Source organism: Aedes albopictus, chromosome 2, assembly GCF_035046485.1.
Source record: "Aedes albopictus strain Foshan chromosome 2, AalbF5, whole genome shotgun sequence".
In the NCBI taxonomy this organism is placed as follows: Eukaryota; Metazoa; Arthropoda; class Insecta; order Diptera; family Culicidae; genus Aedes; species Aedes albopictus.
The window spans coordinates 342,786,859-342,800,095 of NC_085137.1; the positions used below are offsets into that span (position 1 = coordinate 342,786,859).

At 44.0% G+C, this 13,237-nt stretch overlaps 1 long non-coding RNA gene across 6 annotated transcripts in view; it reads left to right on the plus strand.

The window, feature by feature from the left end:
- LOC134288283 (uncharacterized) overlaps positions 1-13,237 on the plus strand; it is a 585,889-nt gene that overhangs the window by 108,343 nt on the left and 464,309 nt on the right. Inside the window, exon 3 of one of the 6 annotated variants that reach the window (XR_009997882.1) lies at positions 10,954-11,067. The exons of the other annotated variants lie outside the window; for them this stretch is intronic. This is a non-coding gene — a long non-coding RNA (uncharacterized LOC134288283). Of the gene's footprint in view, positions 1-10,953; positions 11,068-13,237 lie in introns of those variants that run through there. 6 annotated transcript variants of the gene reach the window in all.

The window sequence follows — 13,237 nt, forward strand, 5'->3', positions numbered from 1 at the left end:
CTCAGCAAGCACGGTCGCAAACGATTCGTCATCCAGTTTTCGCTCTATAGGAATCGCTCGTAGTGCTGATTTGACAGAGCGAACCATACGTTCCCAGCAGCCCCCCATGTGAGGAGCTGCGGGGGGATTGAACCGCCACTGAGTGTTACCATTTGTGAAGGTGCTCCCCAGATCAGTGTAGATTCTGTTGATTTCATCTAGCAGTTCCCGGCTTGCTCCTACAAAGTTAGTCCCATTGTCGGAGTAGATTTCCAGTGGGGATCCCCTCCGGGCTATAAACCTTCTAACTGCCTTCTTAAACGCGTCGGTAGACAGACTAGCTACTACCTCTAGATGAATAGCCCTGATCGTAAGACAGGTAAAAAGGCACACCCATCGTTTAGCTGCGCTCCGTCCGACTTTCACCAAATATGGGCCAAAAAGATCAACGCCCACATAGGTGAACGGGCGAACATCTGGTTCTAACCGTACAGCTGGAAGCGGTCCCATTTTTGGAGCCACAGGCATTGCTTTGTGTATGCGGCACCACATGCAGCGTTTCCTGGTTAAACGTATTTCGACTCGCAGGCGTGGCACATGGAACTTCTGACGTACCTCGTTGACGATGGTTTCATCATTGGCATGACCATATTTCCGGTGATAGAAATCCAGCAGCAACTCGGTGACCCGATGATTTCTTGGCAGAATGACGGGAAACTTAGCATCAAAGGTCAGTACATGAGCTTCTGCGCCCCTACTGCCTACTCGCAGCACTCCGAAATCATCAGCGAATGGTGAAAGTTTCGCAAGACAACTGGACGATCCCACTGACTTCTGGCTTCCCCGGCAACGTTCCAAGTTTTGCTTGAGGATTGCGACTTCGTCCGGAAACGCATCCGCCTGCGCTAGCATCCATAACGTCCTTTCCGCTTTCTGAATCTCCGCACTAGTCAGCCCCATAACATCAGCAGGTTTTTCCTTCCCTTTCGCTAACCGTAGACTATCCACGAAGTGATGGACATACGCCACTGTACGCAGCATCCTTTCGAACCGCGAAAACCTTTCAGTATTCACCAATGGTTGTCTAACTAGGTGGCTGCACACATACGCTTCCCGTAGCTCCTTATCGCTTTCATCGGTATCTTCATCCGGAGTCTTCAACCAATGTTCTTCACTGTTGTAGAGAAATTCTGGTCCCTGGAACCAGCGGCTGTCTATGTTGTATGAAGGTCCTTTGCCCCACTTCGTTGCTTCATCCGCCACGTTGATTTTCGTTGAAATCCATCGCCATTCTTCTAGACATGAAAGGTTCAATATCTCGTCGACCCTGAAGGCGACAAACTGGCGGTACCGTCGCGTATCCGACTTGATCCACGAACAAACCGTAGATGAATCACTCCAGAAGTAAGTTTTCTGGACCTTCAGCGAATGGTTTTCCTCGATAGTTTTCCGTAACCGAGCTCCTAGCAACGCCGCCATTAATTCCAGTCGAGGAATAGATAGTCCTCGAAGCGGCGCGACCTTCGTCTTCGAAGCAACAAGTGCTACCCTGATCTGGCCTCGATCAATGATTCGAAAGTATGCTACTGCTGCGAAGGCTTGAGCACTAGCATCGACGAACACGTGTAGCTCTAGGGTTTCAAGGCTTTTCGGATCATACCCCGGAAAATAGCACCGAGGTATACGCAATTCACCCAGCTTCTTCAGTATGGCTATCCACTCCAACCAAGTTGCAGCAAGTTCCTTTGGGATTCGGCTGTCCCAATCGGTCTCGGTTCGCCAGACTTCTTGTATTAGAATCTTTCCTTGGATTACAAACGATGCTACCAGTCCTAAGGGGTCATATATACTCATGACCAGTCGCAGCATTTCTCGTTTCGTAGGAGCTCGACCACTTTCTAGCAGGCTTCGTACTTTATCACAGGATTGCAGCGAAAATAAAAAGACGTCATCTTCTTGTAACCAGGCCATGCCCAACACTCGCTCGAATCCTTCCTTCTCCGGTAACATGTCCTTCGGCGGTTTCCGGTCTACTTCTCCAAGCTTCTCTAACACGTTCTTGTCACTTGACATCCAATTCCGAATGTAGAATCCAGCTCGCTTGTGCACCTCGATCACTTCTCTCGCCACTTCACACGCTTCTTCCGCAGTGTCGAAACTGTCTACATAGTCGTCCACGTAGTGCCTTTTGATGACTGCCGCAGCTCCACGGGGTAGCTCCTGTTCTTGCTCTTGCGCGTTCAAATTCTTTATGTATTGTGAATGGGCTGGTGAGCAAGCCGCACCAAAAATTGCCACGTCAGATACCATAATTTTCATTGGAAGTTCAGGGGAATCTCGGTACGGAAACAACAAAGCGCTACGATCTTGCTGACGAATTGCGATTTGCAGAAACATCTCCTTGATATCTGCAGAAACTGCCACCTGTCGCTCCCGGTATGGGAACATTACGGACAACAACGGCGTAAGAAGATCGGGTCCCTTCAATAACATCGAGTTCAGTGAAACGCCGTCAACCTTCGCTGCTGCATCCCAGATGACTCTAATCTTCCCTGGCTTCTTCTCATTCACGACAACTCCAATCGGTAAAAACCATGTGCGCCGTAGGTCGAATCCTTCAACTTCTTCCGCTGTCGCTACGTGGATATACCCCTTGCTTATAAAATCCGCAATTTGCTGTCGAACGCTTTCATACAACTCCGGTTTCTTGGTTAAACGTTTTTCCAGGCACCTGAATCGACGTTCTGCCATCGGCCAACTGTTCGGCATCTCCACGTAGTCATGTTTCCACAACAGTCCCGTCTCGAACTTCTCGCCGCTCAATCGTCGTGTTGTGGATTTTAGGATTCCCAGTGCCCGTTGTTCTTCTGCTCCTTTCACAGCTGGTACCACCGCTATTCCCATGCTCTCGATGTCGAAGAAGCGGCGAACGAACTCGTGCAGATCAACGACCGTTGGCTCCGCGATGTGGAACTGGCGATGCATCGAATTCGTTTGAGGTTTCCGCAAACTGCCGCATACTGCCCATCCAATTCTTGTCTTCGTAGCTATAGGCTCGTTCAGTTTTCCCTCTCGCAGTTTCAGAGTTGCTAGGAGATGAGAGTTGCTCTGACCGATCAGGATTCCAGGTACCGCGGATCTGAAGCTCTTCACCGTTAGTTTATTGAGGTGCGCGTACCTTGCTGCCAGCTCTGAATAGTCCATCGTCTGTGTTGGTAGGCCAAGATTATCTACGGTGTACACATCGGATAATTTGTATCGCTTGCTTCCGCCGGCTTCGCATATTTCCATCTCAACTACTTCCGCACCCGTAATCGTCTTGTTGATGCCCCCGGTCCATTCGATGTGCAACGTTTCCATTTCTCCATTGACCCCCAGAGCGTCTGTTATCGATCGTTCAATGAGCGTGACCGATGATCCATCGTCGAGGAACGCGTACGTGTTGACCCGACCAGATTTCCCAAACAAGGTAACCGGAAGAATACGGAAGAGCGTCGAGGAGGATAGTTGACGATGAACTGTTACAACAGCATTCGTAGCCTTCGTCTCCGATGGCGGCTCAAAATGAAGCAGCCGGTGATGTCGCTTAGGGCAGTCGTTGATTCCACAGAGTTCACCTCTGCATGGCCAACGAGCATGAGATGTTAGGCAACGAGCACAAAGTTTATGCACTTTCACTGCCTTCCATCTGCCATCCAAATCCAGTCGCTTGAAGGACGAGCAGTTCTCGATTTGGTGGTTCTCAGCGTTGCAGACTGGGCACAATTTACCACTGCTCTTGTTGATCTCCCTCTCAATCTGCTTTCCACTGCTCGTTGCAGCTTTCTCTGCTCCTTCTCGTCGGCTGCCTTTCGGCTGGTTCGCTGAGACGTGTGCGTTCACGAAGGAGCGCTCCTTCTGCCGACTTCGTTCGTCCTTCACTGCTTTCTGCGGGATGCTGACAAGCGTAGTAACACCGCTCGCCGCCGAGGAAATTTTCGCCATGTATTCGCTGAAGACATTCAAATCTACCACCGGAACTTGCTCCTGATAGAGAGCCCAGCTGAACTTCACCGTCGCCGGTAGCTTGTCAACCAGCTCTTGAAGAAGGATCGGGTTTGCCAAATGTCTTTCTAAACCAACCGCCTTCAAGTGCCCGCAGAGGTTCTGGACCACTAGACCGAAGCTAACAAGAGTCTCCAACCGGTCTGGTTTCGGTGGAGGTGTTGCGCGAACCTTGGCGACCATGTTGTTGACGATCTGTTCCGGGCGCCCATACAATTGCTGAAGGGTGGACACAACCTGGGGCACGGTAGAAGGGTGGAGTAGGAAGCTACTGACGGAATCCTTCGCACTTCCCTTTAGACTTCGTTGTAGGCGGAGAAGATTCTCGGAATTGGTATACCCGCAAGTGTCCGTGGAATGCCGGTAGCTGCTAATGAACAGCGGCCAATCGATCGGATCACCAGAGAAAATGGGAAGCTCTTTAGTCACCACCTGCCTTGCCGCAAGTTGTTGCGACGATGGTCCAAGCTGATCACCTGGAAAAGGCGATCGCAATGCCTGAGAATACGTGTGCGGATGGATAGTTGGTGCGGAAGTATAGACATTCGAAGCGAAGGGAACTGAAGGTGGATTGTTCGTTTCCCAACCAGAGGATCCATGGTGCGCCATTGAATTCCGCTGACTGTTGGATAATTCAACGTCGACCGCTATAGGTGGTGGAGGAGGAGGAAAGGAGGAACCATCTACATCGCAATGATTGAAATCACCTCTGTGAGACGTATCCAAGGGCTCAGCCCACGACACCGGAGGAGGAGGCAACGGAGAAGAACAATGATCGTTTGTCGCACGATCTTTCTCTCGATTTATAATCTCTTGTACCTCATCATGTAGATCCCAATATTCCTTCTCTGCTACATTCCGCAGACGAATGGCTTCGTACTCTCGCTGACGTCCCGCTTCGATTTGAGACAGTTCTGTCTCACGCAGACACTGCAATTCGCTCTCCAGTTCCGCCATTTGAAGTCGAAGCGCTTCACATTCCTTGGTTCGTTCGATGAGCTGGCCGCGCAAATCTTCCTCCGAAATGCGCGCCTGCTTCCGCTCTTCGATCAGCCGTTTCTCCTGGTCTTCAATTTGGGACTTCATATCCGTTCGTTCACGATCCCACTGTCTGAGTTGACAACGCAAATTATCCTCTGATTGCCGCACTAGCTTCAGCTCGTTGGAATGTTGCAACTGAAGGCTTTTGATCTGGTGCACCAGCTCGACTTCCCTTTTCCTTCTCATGTCAACGTCCACTCGATGTTTCGCCACAAGCTCCTGGATCACTCGGTGTTCTGCTTCCATTTGTTGTGCATTCTGCCTACGAAGCTCGCCGGTTTCGGCACTCCAGCGTTTGTAGCAGTGGGCCCCGAAACGATTTATTTTCGGGATTGCGCCAGCTGGTGCTACTTCTTCGACCTTTAATAGATCGGTATAGGGTTGCAGGTCAACTAACGGCAAATCGGACGACTGCTCATCTCGATTATCCGCATCCGCCCCGACTGCACCTTCGAGAGAATCCTCTGATTCGTCTCCAATCGTGATGCTCCCCAATGTGCGAGGGATCGACTTCACCTCTGATCCGGCACACGGTCGGTTTTCCCCGATGACCTGAGAAACTTTGGATGTTGTAGCCTTCAGTGGTGTTGAAGAGTGTTGTACAACCTGCGGATTGGCTGCCGGTGCGTCGTCTGGTAGGTCCGAAATCGTAGCGATCGACGTAATTGTATTTTCTACGCCAACCTGACCGTAGCTTTTGACTGCTTCAGTCTGCCTGATCCAGTCTACCGTGCGTTGCACACTTCTCTGGCTACTCTGCACGCTCCGCACACTCCCTTCTTCTCCATCCTGTTGGCTCAACAGCTCATGCTTGCGAGCGATGAATTGTTTCTCGCGATCCAGCTTTTCTCGAAGTTCCCGTTCCTGCAGAGCTCGCTCCATTTCGATTCTCTGCCGACTCAAATCTTCCATGAGCCTTTTCTCCTCTTCCAAGCGCTTCAATTCCCGATCAATTCTTGTCCGGCGAGCACTAGACGAGCTCGAAATCCCACTCATAATACTCGGTGTCTGCTCCGGTACAAGGGAATCACCACCAGGAACGCATTTGGTACATACAAACTTCGTCGTACGTACCGTTGTCGTGCTAACGTTAGCACACGAAAAGTGGTACCACAGAGAACACTTCTGACACTGTACCATATACTTTTCCGAGTTATTCGGCCGATCACAACCGACACAGCCCCGTAACTCACCTCCGTCACTATCTATCATCGAAGGAACGAATAAATCCTCCGACGACTGCTGCGACATCCCATCTTCGTCACCCGGTGGAGTGGGGTCAGCATTCTCCTGCTGGATCGCCCTGGTCCGTGACCGAGTCTGTCGCACGTTAGACTGGAGGTCCATCTTTCTCGTGATAAAATCTTTGAGAATCTGTTGCGAAGAGATTCTTTCGGAGTTCTCGTAGCAGAAACTCGCAATTTGGAGTCTGTTCAGCTCAAAGCTATAAATAATGTTTTTATTACAATCAAGTTCAGGTTACTATTTCAATGTGTGTACTCACATTTTAGTCTCCGACTGAGTTCACTTTAACCAATTCGCAAACAGAGACAAGATATGTTTCCTAATTCTACAAACAAGATTTCAATTAACCTCTCTACTTCAATAATATTACATTTAATTTACCACACCTTAAATCACTAGTATTTCACTGTAGATCGAATATCTATCCAAAACAAAGTCTCAATTTCCAGTGCTTTCAATTTTGCAAATCATCTTTACTTATGTCAGTCAAGCCGTTGGGCCTAGGTAGTGGCTCACAATGGCTCACCGTAGGGTTGTTCGATACGATGGGCTGATGCGGTAAACAATATGGCTTCACAGTTAAAACGTAATGTCAGAAAGAAGAGGAACTAATGACAAAATAATATTTTCTCTTACGAAAATCTCAGATGGTGTAGTTTTGATTGCAAAGCTGGTTATGTTGTAATATTAATGATCAAATGTTTGTACAGTCTGAATGAATCAATAATAACTGAACTTGTGCTACAACAAAACATGTTATTGAAATGTAATTTAAAGAAAATATACCAAGAGCACGATCATAACAAAATAAGATTGCCCAACAGAACATGTTATGGAACGGTGATAACTTATTAAGTTAATAATAACAAACCGAGATATAAAAACAGGTTTTGTGATTCCGTTGTTATTATTTTGATATTTTCCTCTGCTCGGGAGGAGTTTCTTTGAGGAGTTTTGAAAAATAAAAATCCAAAAGAATCCTTGTGGAAAATGCCAAAGAAATGTGTGTGGGAGTTTTTGAAATACTTGACGGCTTGAAAAGATTCTGAGAAGAATCTCCTTGAAGAATCTTTAAACATATTTCTACAGAAATCCTCGATATGAAGAAATCTTTTTTCGAGTACCTTGATAAAGCCCGTATCCGAAGGGGGTCGGTGGTTTTGGTCGTTACACCCCCCCCCCCCCCCCCCACAGTGGTGCGTTGCTAAACAAAAGCCAGCCAAAACCTCTTAAAAAAAACCCTCAAAGAACATATGAAAATCATGAAATCTATCGCAAGTTTTCGCAAAATAAATCATACACCAATCGAAAGCACTGGTCTTAGGCTTACAAAATCGCATAATCACATCGCAGGCGCGCACATCCTACTATAGTTTTAAATCAATTTTGACTCAAAAATGGGTAATTTTCAAGAATATCGAAGGGTAACTTATTTTTAGGCAGCTTTTTCACAACTTAAATGCCATACAGATGATCTTCACATATCTACGAACAAAGCCTTCAAAGCAACTATTATAGTTCATGCGTTTATTAAAGCACGGGACACTGGCATAGCTGTGAATAAACATTATAGATTTTGTATGAAGGCCATAAACCACAGTCCGTTCAGGAGGCTGTCAAAAATTCAAATTTCAATGAATCGATCTGAAATTTTGGATTTCTACAGTTGAAATATTTAGAAATCTGACAAAAATATTATATCTACGTGAAAAGCATTTTCATTTTTTAGGTTTCGACAGCCCTCGGCCTCCCCCCCCCCTTTCCCATTGCCGGTGTTCCATACACAAGGTGCCCATCCGTTTTTTCGAAAATTAGGAAAAACCCGTCCCGTGCCACTTATTCTGTGCACATACCTGCTTGAAATTATACCTAAATTATCATGAAGAGAAATGCGTGAAGTTTGAAAGAATTATTGGAAAAAGTTGCAGTGATAATTAGAGAAATACTTTATGAAATCCTTGCAGGAATATCTAATCATAAATTCAAAAGAGTTCTGAAATATTGGGAAAAATCAGGGGAAAAAATCTTTAGATCAATTTTTAACGGTATACTAGAATTCCTGAAATAATTTTTGGTAGAATTTACAAAACAATCCTTCGTAAATTAACTATATAAATGTGTGGTAAAATTCCTGAAGAAACCAATAAATAAATATCTGAAGAAAATGCTTGGGAAAATGGTTGCTGATATTCTTCTACGAATGTTCGTGAGGATTACTAAAAAAATGTTCGAAAAAATTGAATGAGTAGTTTTTTGAAGAATAACCAAAGAAATTCTTGGAAATAATTGTAAAGAAATTTTTGGAAGAAGTGTTGAGGAAGTCCCAATTGACACGATGGAAAAATAATCTAAAAGAAATCTCGGAGAAATTTCCTTCTTAACATCCTTGAACAAATTTCAACAGAAACCTCTGATTTCATCAATGAAAAAAATCTTCGAGTGGTTCCTGGAAATTTCTGAATTAAACTCTGGAAGAGAACTTTGAAGGAATCCTTGGAAGAATTTTGGAAGGGATTTTAGAGAAATTCTTTATATAATTCAGGAAAAAAAAATCTTAAGACATCGTTGAAACATTTTTGAAGGAATTTTAGGAAGATATATAGATGGAATTCTTGGAATAATTTTTGAAAATGTCCTAGAAGGAGTGGCTTGACGAATTGTTGCAAAAATTCTCGTGTAAATTTTTGGAGAAATTCCTGACCAAAAACTTAGAAAAATACATTTTAGAATCGTAAAATCCTTTGAAAGAATTCGTAGAGATACTTCTGAAGAATTCCTAGAAGAATTACCCGCAGGAATCTCTGGATGAAATCTTTTAGAAAAATATGGAAGAATTTGTGAATAAATAATGCAAACTATTCTTGCAAGTACTATTAGAGATGTGATTAAATACTCTTAAAAGATTCCCAAATTAAAATGTTCTAAAAAAAACTGAAGGAATCTTTAAATGATTAGGATGAGGAAATTCTTAGTAGAGTTCTTAAGAAACCCGTGGTAAAGTTCCTATATCAAGTATTTTGGAAGAGATTCCTGAAGACATCACTTGCACCAACTATGGATACACGGTTCCTATTATAGAGGTAAAACTTAACATTGGTTCCTATAGTGGCGCATCCTATTGAATTCTTATGGGACCCACCACTATAGGAACACTACCCCCACTATAGGTGCAAAGGAGCAAAACAATTAAGGAAAATTGTTTAAAATAGGTTTTCGGCAAATCCTGAATACAAAACTGAATTAATATTATTTATTAGGTATGCGCATCTATTAAAAAAGTCCTTTGCAAGCTTTTTGGTCGAAATAGTGCTAAATTGCCACTATCACCACTATTGGTACAACCTCCACTAAGGGAGCTTTCACCCTAATCAAAACTCGCAGTTTTATGGCTACCTTTGTGAAAACCATTGATGAAATGTTTTATAGTATACTAAAAGATATCCATTAAGCCAGATTTTAAGATTAAACAAAACCCTCCGATATGTAAACCTTCTGGCATTCAATAATACCACAATAAAGCTGGTCAAACTCTCAACAGATGACGATCCCTTCGATTAGTCACGACATTTGTTGGTGGGAAAGCAGAAACTACGACACTGCTAGGTTTATTGCGGTCATCATAAAAGTAAATTTGCTTTCGTTCATTTTGGTCGTCGCCATATTGAAGAATTAACTGACGTGAATGGAAAACAGTTAATTTTGCTCAAACAAGCAATGGATTGATAGTTTGCCGCCAATTCCATAATATGGTCATTGGTCACATAAATTAACTCTTTTCTTGTGATTCAAGGCAGTTTTACTAAATTAATAAATTGGTTTATTTAATTCCAAGATGATAATTTTCGAAGCGCAATAATTTTAGGTTTCTGCAGCCCCAATATTCACGGTAGAATTGAATGCGCATAAGCCCATCTCCACAATAACTACAAAAATATTATTTCAGAATGATCGCTTCCTACTTTTTTTTTATCTGTATTAACGAGATTTTTAGCCCTAGGCTAGTTCATCTCGGGACCCACGCTTTACTTCCCTTCCGAAGGAAGAACTCACATTTTGCGAGTTTGTCGGGAGTGGGATTCGATCCCAGGTCCTCGGCGTGATAGTCAAGTGTTCTAACCATCACACCAGGTCCGCTCCCGCTTCCTACTTACGAATGATGTATCCTCCTGAAGTTTACGTGCCATTAAAGAAGCTTCACTGCATCTTGTCCTGTCAAAAAAAAAACAACAACAACAATCATCATCACCTCTTTTCGAGAATGGAAAATTTTTCAACTAAGTTTTAAAATAGTTTTATTGTTACTTTTATTATGGTTTGCAAAACCTCTCCGAGAGTGTTCCACTTAGCCGGAAGATGCTCTTAAAGAGGTTATCAAGAGGTTTGCATGTATAAATCAGTTTAATTGCAAGTTTTATAAAATTAGTCATTAGGAGGATCTCTTATAGAGCCGCACAAAACTTGAAACGTTACTTGGGATGGGTGTCAAAACGTTTTCAACAGTGTAATTTCCACATGGCTTGATGAGCCAATGCAAAATCAAGAAATTGACATAAGCAATCTGCACTTTTCACTCATGTTAGTTATCTGTAACTATTTTATTTCTATACTCTTGAAATCTAATATAATTTATTTTCTCTTTTTCAGGTACTGTTGGAGTTGGCAGACATCTTAACCAAGCATTCGATTCCCATAAGTATTTTAAATTAATAAGTAGTCAGCATTCTTATGTACTTAATAAATCTGTACATCTGGAATGTTTTATTAAAAACAAATAATAATGCCACCAAGGGTATCGAGTGTCATGCGTTTCTGTTCCGAGAAGCTGGTCTAACAAAACAAAATTTGGTAACGTAAACCGGGGTCAAATTGATCGCCGGGTCGAAATTGATCAGATGTGTTTCTTTAAATAGTTGCTTTAGTTATATCGTATAGTATCAGATCCCAAAAACACGATACATGTATGGAAATAATACAAAGTATGCTTTATCTAGCGGAAAAACGCTTGATCAATTTCGACCCGAAGATCAATTTGACCCCGGTTTACGGTACTGAACTTTCGGCAAAAAAACATTTCTATCATTATGCTATTATTGCTCCATCCGCACATCCAGAGAGTGTTGCAAGTGGACATCTATCTAAGGACCGAAGTCAAATCGGTTCACTAGAAACCGAGCATCACATCGTCAAACTTGGCCATTTTGTATGAAAAATGGCTGATTCTCTTATTGTTTTGTCCGACACTGTATGTCGTAGGTTCGATGCGCTTGGACATAGCAGGGATCGGATTACTCGGTGTACATGTTGATCAGTCGTGTCGTGTGAGATAGACCTTTGAGCATTACTTTGAGGTGTCGATGACATGGGTCAACAATTTTGGTACGGTATGGTAAAAAAATGATTAGTTCATATTTTTTGAAGTGGTTACGTTAGTGCATATAGTTTCGGTTGTTCAATTTACGTGGAACATGAGTTTTTATGATAGTGGAAAAGTCACTGAAAATGTGAGAAATTTTTAGTGTTTCTAGCGTTCATTTGTGACCGAAGAAAATTCTGAATTTTACGATGTAATCTGATATGCTACAATCAACATTTCTGCATAATATGGTTGATCACTGAGTAATAAGCCACTCGTTGTGGTGGCAAATAGTTTTTGCCAAATAACTTTTTCCACAAACGTCGTATCGCTTTACGGTCTTCGGAAAAAAATCTGGGATCTAATCTCACTCCCGTCCCGACAAACTCGCAAAATTTGAGTTCTTACTTCAGTAGGGAATTGAAGCGTGGGTCCCGAGATAAACTAGCCCCGGGTTAAAAAGCTCGTTTAAGTATCAAGATAAAATGCTTTCAAAACAAAAATTCACTTCATAAAGCTTCTGCACGACTGGTGGCCTTCATACGAAACACCATCGAACTTGGTACCAAAGACTTTATAAACAATTTTCCCAAAACAAGTTTTCCTCAATCAGAATAATAGGATCATGCAGGTCGACCTTCAGCAAATGTTATTACTCTTGAAATCAGCCTTCCATAACCAGGTCCCAGAATGGCACTGTTAGGGAAGCTATCAAAGCTCAAACAGCCACCAGCATATCCGGCATCCGCATTACCGCCTCCAGTCTGTGCGAAGGCTACACTTGCTAAACGTTATTGCCTCGTAAAACAATACTGCCGACCTAGGCAAATTTGGCCTCATCGTCATTGCTGTCCTCTGTGCTGCTAGGTTCCGACGACCGAAGAGAAAAGCAATCGATAAGTGCTCTGATTGAATCCAATAAGAATCTCGTCGCAGCTCCCCGTCGTCGATTGCTACACAGCACGCACTTGGAGTCCTTAACTTTATTCAGTACATTTTGTCCTTACCGCCACGCACGACACTACGCATTCCATCACCCCTCCCCAACGAAACCGTTCTCCTCGACGATGGACGATTTGCCATCAGCTTTTATCTCGCCATTTGGCCGGAATCCATTTGAGGTTATGTAACAAGAGAAATCCACACAAAAACAACCATCTTCCTCCGTAGTTGCTGCCGGCTGGCTGGCTGTTAGCTGCACGCATTGTATTCTCTGTATCAAATGTAGGGGGCCCGATGACAAATCACTTGCCTCTCCCATCCGATTCCAGTCTCCGCCAGCCCAGGACGCAGGACGAAGAGATCGCTCCATTATCTGCGGAACCACCCCCACCGAGCTACCACCTCGCGTCACCCAACGTCGTCGACCGGCGGCTGAAGGATAATCGTTTTTGGCCCACAATTCCTAATGCGGGACAGGCCACTACAAAAGAATAGGATTTCACCCAAGTGCGTTGAACGGACCGAACGTGTGCGCCCGTGCCCGTTCGTTCGTTTGGATACAATAATGTAGCAAAGTGGGCGACTTTAACTCCTTGAGGGGGACAGGCGGCGTGGACACCACACCGTGAGTCC